This window comes from Panthera tigris, chromosome C1, assembly GCF_018350195.1.
Source record: "Panthera tigris isolate Pti1 chromosome C1, P.tigris_Pti1_mat1.1, whole genome shotgun sequence".
NCBI classification, from domain to species: domain Eukaryota; kingdom Metazoa; phylum Chordata; class Mammalia; order Carnivora; family Felidae; genus Panthera; species Panthera tigris.
The window spans coordinates 81713781-81729015 of record NC_056667.1 but is presented as its reverse complement, the minus strand read 5'-3'; positions in this window follow the sequence as shown (position 1 = coordinate 81729015).

Here is a 15235-nt window from a genome sequence, read left to right as displayed (position 1 = left end):
TATAAACTTTCTTCTTAGAATTACTTTTGCTTCACCCCAAAGATTTTGAACTGTAGTCCTTCCATTTTTATTTCTCTCCAGGTATTCTTTGATGTAATCTTTGGTTATTTGTTTGCCCATTGGTTGTTTAGTACCATATTGTTTAGCCTCCATGTGTTCTTGTTTCTTCCAATTTGGGGGGATGGTTGGTGGGAGTCTATTTGTAGTTTTATACAATTGTGGTTAGAAAAGATGCTAGAGGGGTACCTGGGTGGCTCAGTTGATTAAGTGTCTAACACTTGAGTTTGTCTCAGGTCATGATGTCACAGTTGTGAGATTGAGCCCCACATTGGGCTCTATGCTGAGCACGGATCCTGCTTGGGATTCTCTCTCTCTCTCCCTCTCTCTCTTCTGTCTCTTGCTCACCCTCTTTCTCTCTCTCTCAGAATAAATAAATAAACATTAAAAAGAAAATTTGCAAATGACATCTCATAAAGAGTTAGTATCCAAAATCTATAAAGAACTTAACAAACTGAACACCCAAAAAACAAATAACCCTGCTAAGAAATTGGAAGAAGACATGAATAGACACCTTTCTAAAAAAGACATCCAGATGGCTAACAGACACATGAAAAGATTCTCAACATCACTCATTATCAGGGAACTACAAATCAAAACCATTATGAGATACCACCTCACACCTGTCAGAATGGCTAAAATTAACAACACAAAAACAACAGGTTTTGGTAGGATGTAGAGAAAGGGCAACACTCTTCCACTGCTGGTGGGAATATGAACTGGTGCAGCCACTCTGGAAAACAGTACAGAGGTTCCTCAAAAAACGAAAAATAGAACTATCCCATGATCCAGAAACTGCACAATTAGGCCTTTATCCAAAGGATAAAAATACAGATTCAAAGGAGTACATTCACCCCAATGTTTATAATAGAATTATCAACAATAGCTAAACTGTGGAGAGAGCCCAAATGTTCATCAACTGATGAATGGATAAAGAGGATGTGGTATATATACACAATGGAATATTATCCAGCCATCAAAACAATGAAATCTTGCCATTTGCAATGACATGGATGGAGCTAGAATGTATTATGCTAAGCAAAATAAGTCAATCAAAGGAAGAAAATATCATACAATTTCACTTATATGTGTAATTTAAGAAACAAAACAGATAAATGTATGGGAAGGAGTAGGGAGAACAGAAAGATAAACAAACCACAAAGTCTTAATGATAGAGAACAAACTGAGGGTTGATGGAGGGAGGTGGATGGGAGATGGGCTCGATGGATGATGGACATTAAGGAGGGTACTTGTGATGAGCACAGGGTGTTGTATGCAAGTGATGAATCACTGAATTCTACCTCTGAAACCAATATTGCACTGTATGTTAACTCACTATTTTAAAAGAGAAAAAGAAAACAAAAAGACAAAAGAAAAGATGTGAGATAGGCTTCCAGTCTTACATTTATTGGGACTTTTTTTGTGGTCTAATATGCAATCTGTCCTATAGGTAGTTCCATTTAGACTTGAAAAGAATGCTATTCTGCTGTTTTCAGTTGGAATGTACTGTATATATCATGAAATCCATTTGGTCTACTGTGTCATTCAAAGACACCTTTCTTTACTGATTTTCTGTCTGGATAAGTAAGTATTGTCCCCTCATATCACTGTATTATTGTCAATTTCTCCCTTTATGTCTGTTAATATTTGCTTTATATATTTAGGTGCTTCTTTGTTGAGTTCATATATATATTTACAATTATTATATACTCTTGTTGGGTTGATCTCATTATCATTATGTAATGCCCTCTTTGCCTACTGCTTACAGTCTTTGGTTTAAAATCTATTTTGTCAGGTACAAGTATTGCTACCTCAATACTTTATTGTGGCTTTTAATTGCATGGGATATCTTTTTCTATCCCTTCAATCTCTGTCTGTATATCTTTAAGTCTGAAGTGAGTCCACCGAAAGAAGCATATAGATGGATGTTGATTTTTTATCCTTTAGTTACCCTTTGTCTTTTAATTGGAGCATTAGTAGTTATTTAAAGTAATTATTGATGAGTATGTACTTATATTTTATTTTATTTTTTCATAATGATAAGTATACTCTTTAATCCCTATCGCCTATTTCTCCCATTTCCACCCCCAACCTCCCCTCTGGTAACCAACAATTTGTTCTCTATAGTTAAGAGTCTGTTTCTTGGTTTGTCTCCCTTTATTTCCCTTTGCTCATTTGTTTTGTTTCTTAAATTCTACATGTGAATGAAATCATATGATATTTGTCTTTTTATGACTGACTTATTTCACTTAGCATTATACTCTCTAGCTCTATTCATGTTGTTGCAAATGGGAAGATTTCATTCTTCTCTATTGCTGAATAATATTTCAATATGTATATATGCCACATCTTTTTTATCCATTCATCTATCAATGGACACAGGCTGTTTCCATAATTTGGCTATTGGAAGTAATGCTGTAATAAACATTGGGGTTCCTGTATCCCTTTAAATTAGTGTTTTTGTGTTTTTTGGCTAAATTCCCAGTTGTGCAATTACTGGATTGTGGGATAGTTCTAATTTAATTTTTTAAGAAACCTCCATACTCTTTTCCCCAATAGCTGAACCAATTTGCATTCCCACCAATAGTGCAGGAGTGTTCCTTTCTCTCTACATCCTTCCTAACACCTGTTGTTTCCTGTGTTGTTGATTTTAGTCATCCTGACAGGTGTGAGATGATATCTCACATTTGATTTGCATTTCACTGATCATGAGTGATGTTGAACATTTTTTCATGGGTCTGTTGGCCATCTGTATGTCTTCTTTGGAGAAATATCTGTTCATGTCTTCTGCCCATTTTTTAATTGGATGTTTTGTGTTTTGGATATTGAATTTTATCAGTTATATATTATATATTTTAGATAGTAACACTTTTTTGGATATGTCATTTGAAAATATCTTCTTCCATTCAACAGGTTGCCTTTTAGTTTTTTTGACTATTTCCATTGCTGTGCAGAAACTTTTTATTTTGATGTAGTGCCAGTGGTTTATTTTTGCTTTTATTTCCCTTGCCTCAGGAGGCATGTCTAGAAAAATGTTTCTATGCCAACATCACAGACAATATTGTCTGTGTTATCTTTGAAGATTTTCATTGTTTCATGTCTCACATCTTGGTCTTTAATCCATTTTAAGTTTAATTTTGTGTATGGTGTGAGAAAGTGGTCCAATTTCATTGTTCTGCATGTAGCTGTCCACATTTCCCAACACCATTTGTTGAAGAGACTTTTTCCAATTGTATATTCATTCCTCCTTTGTCAATGATTAATTTGCCATATAACTGTGGGTTTATTTCTGGGTTTCGCCTCTATTCCATTGACCTATGTGTCTATTTTTATGCCAGTCCATACTCTTTTAATTACTACTGCTTCATAACAGAACCTGAACTATGGAATTGTGATACCTCCAGTTTTGTTTTGCCTTTTCAAGATTGCTTTGGCTATTCAAGGTCTTTTGTGGTTCCACACAAAATTAAGGATCGTTATAATTCTATAAAAAATGTTTGGTATTTTGATAGAGATTGCATTAAATCTTTAGATTGCTTTGGGCATTGTAGACATTTTAATAATATTGTTCTTCTGATCCAAGAGCATGGAATGTCTTTCCATTTCTTTGTCATCTTCAATTTCTTTTATCAGTATTTTATAATTTTCAGAGTACAAGATTTTTACCTCTTTAGTTATGTTTATTCCTAGATATTTTATTGGTTTGGTGCAATTGTAAATGGTATTATTTTTCTTAATTTATCTTTCTGCTGCTTCATTAATGATGTCTAAGAATGCAACAGATCTCTGTACATTGATTTTGTATACTACAACTTTACTGAATTTATTTATCAGATCTAGCAGGTTTTTTTGTATTTGGTGATATCTTTAGGGTTTTCTATATATAGTATTATGTTATCTGCAAGTAGTGAGAATTTTACTTCTGTCTTATATTTTATTTATGTTGTCTAATTGCTGTGGCTAGGACTCCCAGTATTATGTTAAATAAAAGTGGTGAGTGTAGACATACTTGTCTTTTTCCTGATTTTAGGGGAAATGCTCTCAGTTTCTCACCATTGTGTATGATGTTTGCAGTGGGTTTTTCATGTAAGGTCTTTATTATATTGAGATATGTTCCCTCTAGATCCATTTTCCAGAGGATTTTCATCTTGAATGGATGTTGTACTTTGTCAAATGCTTTTTCTGCATCTATTGAAATGATCATATGATTTTTATACTTTCTCTTACTTTTTTATACATATGATTTTTATACTTTCTCTTACTACTTTCAATTTGCTAGTATTGTTTTGAGGAATTTCGCACCTATATTCATGAGAGATTGGCCTGTAGTTCTCTTTTGTGGTGTCTTTATCTGGTTTTGGTATCAGGTTGATACTGGCATCATAGAAAGAATTTGGATGTTTCTTTCCTCTTTTATTTTTGGGGATAGTTTAAGAAGAATGAGTATTAACTCTTCTTTAAATGTTTGGTAGAATTTGCCTGTGAAGCCATATGACCCTGGGCTTTTGTTTTTTGAAAGTTTTTTTTTTTTTTTTTTTTTTTATTACTGATTCAATTTCATTGCTGGTGATTGGTCTGTTCAAATTTTCTATTTCTTCCTGCTTTACTTTTGGTAACTTATATGATTCTAGGAATTTATTCGTTTCTTTTAAGTTGTCCAATTTGTTGGAATCTAGGTTTTCATAACATTGCATAACAGTTGTTTGCATTTCTGTGGGGTTGGTTGTTATTTCTCCTCTTTCATTAGTAATTTTGTTTGTGTCCCCTTTCTCTCTCTCTCTTTCTCTCTCCTTCTTTCTTTCTTTTTCTTTGAGTCTTGCTAAAGGTTTATCCATTTCATTGATCTTTTCAAAGAATTAGCTCTTGGTTTCATGGATCTGTTATATTGTGGGTTTTTATTTTTATTTTATTTTTTTGGTTTCTATATTATTTATTTCTGCTCTAATCTTTATTATTTCCTTCCTTTTGCTGGCTTTGGATTTTTTTGTTGGTCTTTTTCTAATTCCTTTAAGTGTAAGGTTAGGTTGCTTATTTGAGATTTTTCTTGCTTTTGAGGTAGGCTTATATTGCTATAAACTTGCCTTAGACCTACTTTTGCTGCATATCAAAGATTTTGGACCATTATGTTTTTATTTTCATTTGTTTTCTTTTTTTTTTCCCAATATATGAAGTTTATTGTCAAATTGGTTCCATACAACACCCAGTGCTCATCCCAAAAGGTGCCCTCCTCAATACCCATCACCCACCCTCCCCCCCCCCACCCCCCATCAACCCTCAGTTTGTTCTCAGTTTTTAAGAGTCTCTTATGCTTCTTGCACTGTTGGTGGGAATTTTAATTTGTTTTCATGTAATTTTTTATTTCTTCTTTGATTTATTGGCTGACCCATTCATTATGTAATAGCATGTTATTTAACTCCATGTATTTGTGCTCCCTCCAGAATTTTTCTTGTGGTTAATTTCTAGCTTCATAGCATTGTGGTCAGAAAGATGCATGGTATGACTTCAATTTTTTAAAATTTGTTGAGACTTGGTTTGTGGTATAATATATGATCTGTTCTGCAAAATGTTTCATGTGCACTTGAAAAGAATATATATTCTGCGTTTTAGGATGGAATGTTATGAATATATCTGTTAAATCCATCTGGTATGTGATTCAAGTCACCATTTCTTTGTTGGTTTTCTATTTGGATGATTTGTCCATCAATTTAAGTGGGATGTTAAAGTCCTCTACTATTATTGTATTACTATTGGTTTTTTTTTATGTTTGTTATTAACTGTTTTATGTATTTCAGTGCTCTCAAGTTGGGTGCATAAATATTTACAATTTTCATATCCTCTTGTTGGTTTGTCCCCTTTATTATTACATAGTGTCTTTCTTTGTCTTTTTTTACAGTCTTTGTTTTATTTTATTTTATCTTATCTTATTTTATTTTATTTTATTTTATTTTATTTTATTTTATTTTATTTTTTAATGTTTGTTTATTTTTGAGAGAGAGACAGACAGAGACAGAGCATGAGTGGGGGAGAGGCAGAGAGAGAGGGAGAAACAGAATCCAAAGCAGGCTCCAGGCTCTGAGCTGTTAGCACAGAGCCTGACATGGGGCTCAAACTACAAGGTCATGACCTGAGCTGAAGTCAGACACTTAACAAACTGAGCCACCCAGGCACCCCAGTCTTTGTTTTAAAGCCTACTTCATCTGATACAAGTATTGCTCTACCAGCTTTCTTTTGACATCTATTTGCATAATAAACGTTTGTCTGTCTCCTCACTTTTAATCTGCAGGTGTTTTCAGGTTTGAAATTGAGTCTTTTGTAGGCAGCATATAGGTGGGTCTTCCTTTTTTATGCATTCTATCACTTTGTGTCTTTTGATTAGAACATTTAGTCCATTTACATTCAAAGTAATTATTGATAGATATGTATCTATGGCCATTTTGTTAACTGGTTTTTGTGATTGCTTCCATAAATTTTCTTGATCCTTTCTCCTCTTTCTCTCTTTCATAGTTTGTTGGCTTTCTTTAGTGATATACTTGGATTTCTTTCTCTGTATTCTTGAGCAGGAACTAATGTGGGCAGGCTAGTGGGGGGATGTTGACCCTCAGCCAAGATGGCTTCAGTGACCTGCCTCACCTGCTGTGGTGGCACTTGTGGGAAGGGCTTGTCCCTTGCATAGCTGGCTGAGCCTTGCTGTAGCCACTGTTGTTTTGCTGGTGGGTATATCCAGCCTTCAGCCCAGCTGTCTACAATGACCTTCTGTGACTGCTACAAGCATGCTAATGTGTAGGGTTTGCTCCTCCCCTCCACAGGAGTCACTTTGGAAGGATACCTGTCACAGCTGGGACTGCCCATCAGATGTCATGGGATGGTAGATACCTTGTGGGGGATGTTGGTCCTGACAGAGATTGCTACCATATGTGGAAGGGTAGAAAACACTTTGAAGGGACACTTGCTGGGTGGGTGGGTTGAGTGGGATGGGTCTGCAGGGAAATTCTAAGGCAGGGAAAGTGGTGCTAGCAAGGTAGATGGAAAGTTTCAAAACTGGCTCTTGCAAGCATCTGGCTAACTAGACGGAAAAAATATGCAAGAAGAAATGGTGCCTACCAACACTTCCATTTCCAGGAAAAGTCCCTGCAGGTACCTGCCCCTCCAGCACATGCCCTAAATCAATAAATCATCATGTACTACCTAGTTTCTTTTCAAATTAGTACTTCTGTGCTGGGCTTCAGTCCTAGTGAAAAAGTGTGCTGGTTCTTTAAGTGTAAATCCTCATTTCCTATGGCCCTCTGGCTCTCCTAGAATTAAGCCCCACTGCTTTTTAAAGCTCCCAGTTAAGCACCCCTGATTTTCAAAGGCAGACATTATGAGGACTTGCCTTCCTAGTTTGGGACCCCAGAACCAGAGGTGCCCAGTGTGGGGCTTGATCCCTTCACTCCTCCATGCTTATGATCTCCTGCTTGCTTGTAGATAGCAGTGACAGAGGTTTGGTTCCCAACTGTTCCTTCCCCTCCTACCCTTTTTGGTGCAGCATTCTTTATGAATTTAGCTGTGGAAGATCTGCTTTGCCAATCTCAGATGGTTTTCAGAGTAAGCTAAAATAATATATAGTTATTGCCTTGGCGTGTCCATGGGAAGGGGTAAGCTCAGGATCTTCCTACTCTGTCGTCTTCTTTTCCCTCCTTTATGGTACCTTTGTTATCTTCCTTGTGTTGCTCTTGATCTCAGAAGAAAAGATTTTAGTTTACCATTGAGTATGATGTTAGTTGTGGGCTTTCTTATATGAACTTTATTATATTGAGATAATACCCTTCTATTCCTGTTTGTTGAGTGTTTTTATCATGAAAGGGTGTTCAACTTTGTCAAATGTTTCTTCTGAATCTATTGAGATCCTCAGGTGATTTTTACCCTTCATTCTGTTAATGTGGTGTATCACATTGATTTTCCTATGTGGAATCGTCCTTGCATTCCAGAGATAAATCCCACCCACTCACGACATGATCTTTTTAATGTGCTGTTGATTCAGTTCACTGTTGTTTTGTTGAGGATTTTTATATTTCTGTTCATAAGGGATATTAATGTATAGTGTTCTTCTTGTGTCTGTGTCACTTGTGTCAGCGCAATGTTGGCCTGATAAAATGAGTTACAAGTGTTCTTTCCTCAATTTTTGTAAGAGTTTGAAAAACATTGGTATTCATTCTTTAAATATTGATAGAATACTTAAGTGAAAGCTGATCTTTATCCCTGATTAGTGACCCAATCTTCTTATGAGTTATAGATCTATTCAGATGTTTTATTTCTTCTTGATTCAGTCTAGGCAGGTAGTATGATTCTAGGAATTTATCAATTTTTTACTAGGTCATATAATTTATTGGCATATAATTGTTCACAGTAGTCTCTTAAAACTTTTCTTTTTTATTTCTGTGGTACCAGTTGGCATTTCTCCTCTTTCTTTTCTGGTTTTATTTGAGTCCTTTCTCATTTTCTCTTAGTCTAGCCAAGAATTTGTCAATTCTTTGTCAATTTGTCAATTTTATTACCTATCATGTGATCTATCCTGGAGAATGTCCTGTGTGCACTTGAGAAGAATGTATATTCTGCCTCTGTTAGGTGGAATGTTCTGTATATATCTGTTAGGTTCATTTTATCTAAATGTAGTATAAGACAGCTTTTTACTTTCTGTCTGTATGTTATATCCACTATTGAAAGTGGGGTATCAAAACCTCTAATTATTGTGTTGCTGTCTATTTCTAACCTTCAGTTTTCTCAGGGTTTCCTTCATATTCTTGCCCACTCTGATGTTGGTAGATATATATTTATAATTGTTGTATCTTTACGTTGAATTGACCCTTTCTAATTACATGATGTACTTTTTTGTCTCTTGTGAAATTTTGTGAAACTTTTGGACTTAAAGCCTATTTTGTCTGTTATAGATTAGACTGTTCCTGCTCACTTTTGTTACTATTTGCAAGGAATGTCTTTTTCTATGCTTTCACTTTTGGCCTATGTGTGTCCTTAAATCTAAAATGAATCTTTTGTAGAAAGTTATAACTTAATCATGCATTTTGTTCATTTAACATCTCTATATCTTTTGATTAATGAGTTCAATTCATTCACATTTAAAGTAATTACTAATAGGGAAAGACTTATTAAGGCCATTTTGTTATTTTTTTTCTTTCTGTCCTATAGCTTTTTTGTCCCCTTTCCCTCTTTCTATTTTCCTTTGTTTTTCATTGACTATTTAACAGTGACATACTTTGATTCTTTTCTCATTTTCTTTTGGGTATCTTATTTTTTTAATGTTTAGTTTTGAGAGAGAGAGAGAGAGAGAGAAGGTACAGAGAGAAATGGAGACAGAGGATCCAAAGAGGGCTCTGTGCTGACAGCAGAGAGACCAACAGAGAGACCAATGTGGGACTTGAACTCACAAACCATGAGATCATGACCTGAGCCAAAGTCGATTGGTCAACTAATAGAGCCACCCAGGTGCCCCACAAAGGTATTTTCTTTGTGCTTACAGTGAGTTTTATGTAAAATAGATGTATAGCATTCTGTTTTAAAGTGATAATAGTTTGACTTCAATTGCAAATTTGTTTTATTTTACAAATTTAATATTCAAAATTTGTGTGTTCTTTTTTTTGCCATGAGCATGTATTATTTTAATAACTAAAACAACCCATAAAGCTGTTCGCATTTTTAGAAGTAAACTAGTAAAGTGCTATACAGCCATATGAGTAATCCTTGAGAAGACAGATAATGTAAGTAGGAAACAGGTCACCTTTGTGGCTCCCTTTCCCCTAAAGAAAGTTCTAGGAGTGATTTTAGGTCTAAAGTAGAAGTTAAAGGGGAAGTGAAAAACTTGAAATGTTTCGACTAGTGCTAACAAAGAAGAGAAGAGATACAGAGATAAGGAGGCAGATGAGGGAAAAAAACAAAGAAATGAGACTTCTCTGTCTACTTGTATTAACTGAGAGAATGATAGAGAAACATTGCCACTGCCCTGTATGAGATGAATAATTCTTCAGAATTACAGGATCTGATCAGGCTTCTAAGAACTAGTCATTTCTCTTTGGTTGAAAGGACTGAAGTTCCAGAAGCTAGAATGCAAATAAAAGATATTTCAAGAGTCCTAGCTTCCAAGTTCTCTAGGATTTCATTCAATCCAATTTGTGTTACATATGTAGCAGTTTTAATTATTTATTTTCAGAAGATGAAAAATGAGTAAACTTAATGGTTCCTATCCATTATACAATTTAATCACAAAGTTTACCAAAATTTCTATTTCCTGTGATAGATGTCATATGCCCACAGAGAAGCCAGCAGAGACAAATAAATAAAATAAAACGATTTTTTAAAGACCCACATTCATAGCCCTTTGTATGGGTATCTTGAAAGTTACCCTGTGCACTCGGATCTTTTCAGGATGATTTATCAGGTCTGAGCTCCATGTATACGACAGCCCGTCACTAAGGCAAATAGTGTTATTTTCCCCAACCTTATAGTTGAAGAATATATGACATAGTTCTTAAAATGGAGAATTACGTATCTTTCTTAATGAAATTACACAAGAAGAAATTTGTGGAACAGACTACGACATTCTGTTAGCTATTTCATCCAAAATGTCTAAAATGCAGGTGAACTTGAATTAATCTTTCAACCTAACTAATCTAGATAAAAGATGTGGCAGAGAAATGAAACATTCACACAATCTAATGCTTTATAATAATTTAGTTTAAGACAAGTTTCAATATGATGTTTCAATTCCTCAGCAACCCAAAGCTAATTTTAAAAACATGAGACATGCTTATGTGACAAAAGAGAAAAACCTAGCAAGGTTTTAGCCTGGGAAATTAAGAAGGAGACAGCACACAACCTGATATTTTCAATTAACACCCTATATGTTTCTTCAATCCCATGACCTGCCTGAAATTAATGAAACCTTTTCTACATCCTGCCTCAATTTGTATGAATCAGTCCATAGTGTGAGAAAGAATAGAGTGAACAAACTCTTCTCCCTGGTCACTGGCACTGATGTAAATATCACAAAGTCATGAAATAACAAACACAAGAAAAATAGCATACACCACATGAAAACATTGCTGTGGAGATTACACAAAAGAAAGCTGAATTTAGGTGGATTAAGTAAAAAGCTTATTTAAAAGACTGTTTTTCACCCAGATCAAATTATAATGGCTATGATTAATTCTTTTTTTTTCTAAATAACTTCCTTGCACCCCATCCCAAAATATGATTCCTGTTGCAGACTTCTTATAACCCAAAGGAAAAAAAAACCTATTGATCACTGTTTTTGCTCAACTCTAATTATAACTGGGAAAGTACTTGCACCAAGTTAAAATCCCCTATGTCCACACTGTATGCACAAAAATCAGAGAGGGTTATTAAAATAGACTCTTCTCTAATAATCTTTGTAGATGGTTTAATCACACATTCTGTGTTTTTAAAACAAAATCTCAGTCCTAGTCACATCTTTTAACACTTGCAGGGGGGGTGAGAGGTGGGGAGAGATGACAATAATTGAATTTGAAGTTGATTTTATGATGCCTATTGAATCTAAGCCAAAAACAAAGCCCAAAAAAACTTTACATGATAATACAATTCAGAAAAATAATCTTGTTTTTAAAATCCTTACCTTAAAAAAGAATAAAATAGGGGTGCCTAGGTGGCTCAGTTGGTTAAGCATCCAACTCTTGATTTCAGTTCAGGTTATGATCTCAGAGCTTGTGAGTTCGAGCCCTGCATCAGGGTCTGTGCTGACAGTGTGGAGCCCACTTGGGATTCTTTCTCCCCCTGTCTCTCTGCCTCTCCCCCACTCATGCTCTATCTGTCTCTCAAAATAAATAAACATTAAGAAAATTTTTTAAGAATAAAATATTATTTTTCTTTTTATCTATCCAACTTGTATTTCTGGTGTAATTCATCATAAAGATTTTATGGACAGCTTTGAAAAGAATTGTTCTTATATATATTTACGCATTGAATAAGAATGATCACTTCATTACTGAAGTGCTTGCATTACTGATCATGAGGTGCACAGTGGTTTATTCTTGCGCATATGACACAATTCTGTGTGGTAATAACCCTTATTGTGAGATGTATAGGGAAATAGAATGTAAATAGAGCGCCAAAGCAAGGTGAAAAGTTTTGACTGATGTTTGAAAGAAGACAGAATCTATGAAATGGAGAAATAAACAATGTCCATTACTAAATGCTGAAGGAGGCAAGTTCTTGCATGATGTGGAAGGCTTCACACCATCTCAGGTTAAGTTCACACAAAGAAAAATTCCTGAGAAAACTCTTACACTCCTTCTATTTTTCTTATGTTTACCTCCCCCCTTACTACCCTCCAACAGTTCAGTTGTTTTCTCAATACAAGCTCGAGTCCATCCTTTCCCTTCCCTTTCAACTTGGAAATATTTGGGGGCACTGGAATGGCTCAGTTGGTTAGGCGTCTGATTTCAGCTCAGGTCATGGTCTCAAGATTTGTGAGTTGGAACTGAGCGATGGGCTATGCACTGACAGCCTGGGGCCTGTTTCAGATTCTGTGTCTCCCTCTCTCTCACTGTCCTTCCCTCGCTTGTGCTCTCTCTCTCTCTCAAAAATAAATATATAAACATATTTATAAAAGAAACATATCATTTCCCCCAGTTAATAATACTTTTCCACTTCATTTTATTGCTCTTTCTACTTATCAATCAATAGCACCCTTTCTTTTTTATTCCAAACAATCTAAACAAATGCCCCCAATTCCTGACTTATTTTCATCTTAATTTCTCATATTCTGACTCTTGCCCCTACTACCAATATACTACCATCATTGCCAATGACCTCTTCAACTTGCCAAGCCCCGTGACTTTCTGTCAGTACCATTGTTCTTTCTGAAGTATATTTGATCCTCTCTTTGATACATATTTGACACCCTTATTTGATACATATTTGAGACTCTACTGGAAACATTCTTCTCCCCTGGTGTTTTAATTTCATTATCTTCCCCCAGTCCTATAATTAATCCATCTCAGTATGTTCCTCCTCTTTTTAATAGAAGTATTCATTATAATTATAAAAATTAAAACCTGTATTTTATGGCATTTTATTTTTTAAAAAAGTGAGGACTATAAGAGACAAAACAGATGAACATAAGGGAAGGGAAACAAAAATAAAATAAAAACAGGGAGGGGGACAAAACGGAAGAAACTCATAAATATGGAGAACAAACTGAGGGTTACTGGAGGGGTTGTGGGAGGGGGGATGGGCTAAATGGGTAAGTGGCACTAAGGAATCTATTCTTGAAATCATTGTTGCATTATATGCTAACTAATTTTGGATGTAAATTTAAAAAAATAAAAAATAAAACAAGAATGAAAAAATAAATAAAATAAAATAAAAAAGTTTATTTTTGAGAGAGAAAGAGAGAAACGGTGCATGTGTGAATGGGGGAGGAGGCAGAGAGAGAAGAAGAGAGAGAATCCCAGCAGGTTCTGTGCTGTCAGCACAGAGCCCAACACAGGGCTGGATCTCACAAACCGTGAGATCATGACCTGAGCCAAAATCAAGAGTCAGTTGCTTAGCCAGCTGAGCCCCACAGGTGTTTTAGTAAGTATATACAATACACGGTTATTTGTTTGCCTTATTTGACTCTTAGATGTTCTTTACATTGCCTTACTTCCTCACTGAGCTTAAATGTACTTAAGATTTTAACTTAAACTTTTAAGTTTCAGCCATAAAACTGTTGAGATTGGAATGCAAAACTACCTCTCCAGCCCAGATCTACTATGTCTACTCTACTTATTTCAACTATTTTCAAAACACTTCTGTCTGGAAATTTGCTTACAAGCTCAAATTCAGAGCATCCAAATGAAACCTATGTTACTCTTTTACCCAATGTGCTCTACCTGCAGGAAAGAGAGAATGGAAGATCAGCAATAATCTTCGACTACCTTATTCTATCTCTAGCTTTGGAATTTCCAGTGCAGTAATAGGTGATATGAGAAAGGCAGCCCCATCTGCTTCTTGTCAATCCATTTTTCCTCATCCCTGTACTGAGACAAGGGCCATTAAGCATAGAACAGCATACAATGTGGATAAACATCCCAAATACCTGATATTAATCCAATACAAGTGGACTTGATCCTCAAAATAAACAAACAAATTAGCTTGGTAAACAGAGTTTGGGAAGGATGGCTTCAGAGACAGATATCCCTAGAATTGGCTTTCAACAAATTAAATGGAGTTTCTAAAGTGAATGGAGATGTTTGAAGTGGGTTAAATCATTAGAAAAAAACCTGAAGCTTAAAGAATAGTGGCTTATGTTTGATTCAAACCCACTAGGAGCATCACCCAGGCAAATAACAGGACAAAGTGCAGTGAAGATCTGCCACCAAAACTGAACTGTTATGAGAATGCAGACACATATATACACTTAAAAACTTATCTGTAGTTCTCTATTAGGAAGGGACTGATAAGGAATACTGAACTAGAAAAATACAACTAGCCAATCTGGGGCAGGGAGTCAGATTTCTTGACCAAGAAACATGCTCTAATGCCAAGATAAAGATCTGACAAATTATTTTTCATAGGCATCTCTGCTTCCATAATATATTTTTATTATTATATTCAGAAATGCAGAATATGATCAGTGTATATGGTGTAGACCTGCAGTTTCCTCACTTTTTCCTCCCTAAGTGGATTTTTTAACTGAAAATCCTTCCTTCTTTCCTTCCTCCCTTCCTCACTCCCTTCTTCCCTTCCTTCCTTCCTTCCTTCCTTCCTTCCTTCCTTCCTTCCTTCCTTCTTTCCCCCCTCCCTCCTTCCCTCCATTCCTCATTCTCTCCCTCCCTCCCTCATTTCATTTTGGTGTAGTTGATTCAGAATGTTATTTTATTAGTTTCAGGTATACAACAGTGATTCAACAATTCTAAACCTTGTGCTATGCTTACCACAATCTGTCACCATGCAATGCTACAAAAATACCATTGACTATATTCCCCACACTCTACTTTTTTTCCCATTACTTTAAAAAAGGTATTTATTTATTTTGATAGAGAATGACCATGAATTGGGGGGAAGGGGCAGAGAGAGAGAGGAGAGAGAATCCTAAGCCAGGCTGTATCTCATGAACTATGAAATTATGACTTGAGCTGAAATCAAGAGACCAACACTTAACCGA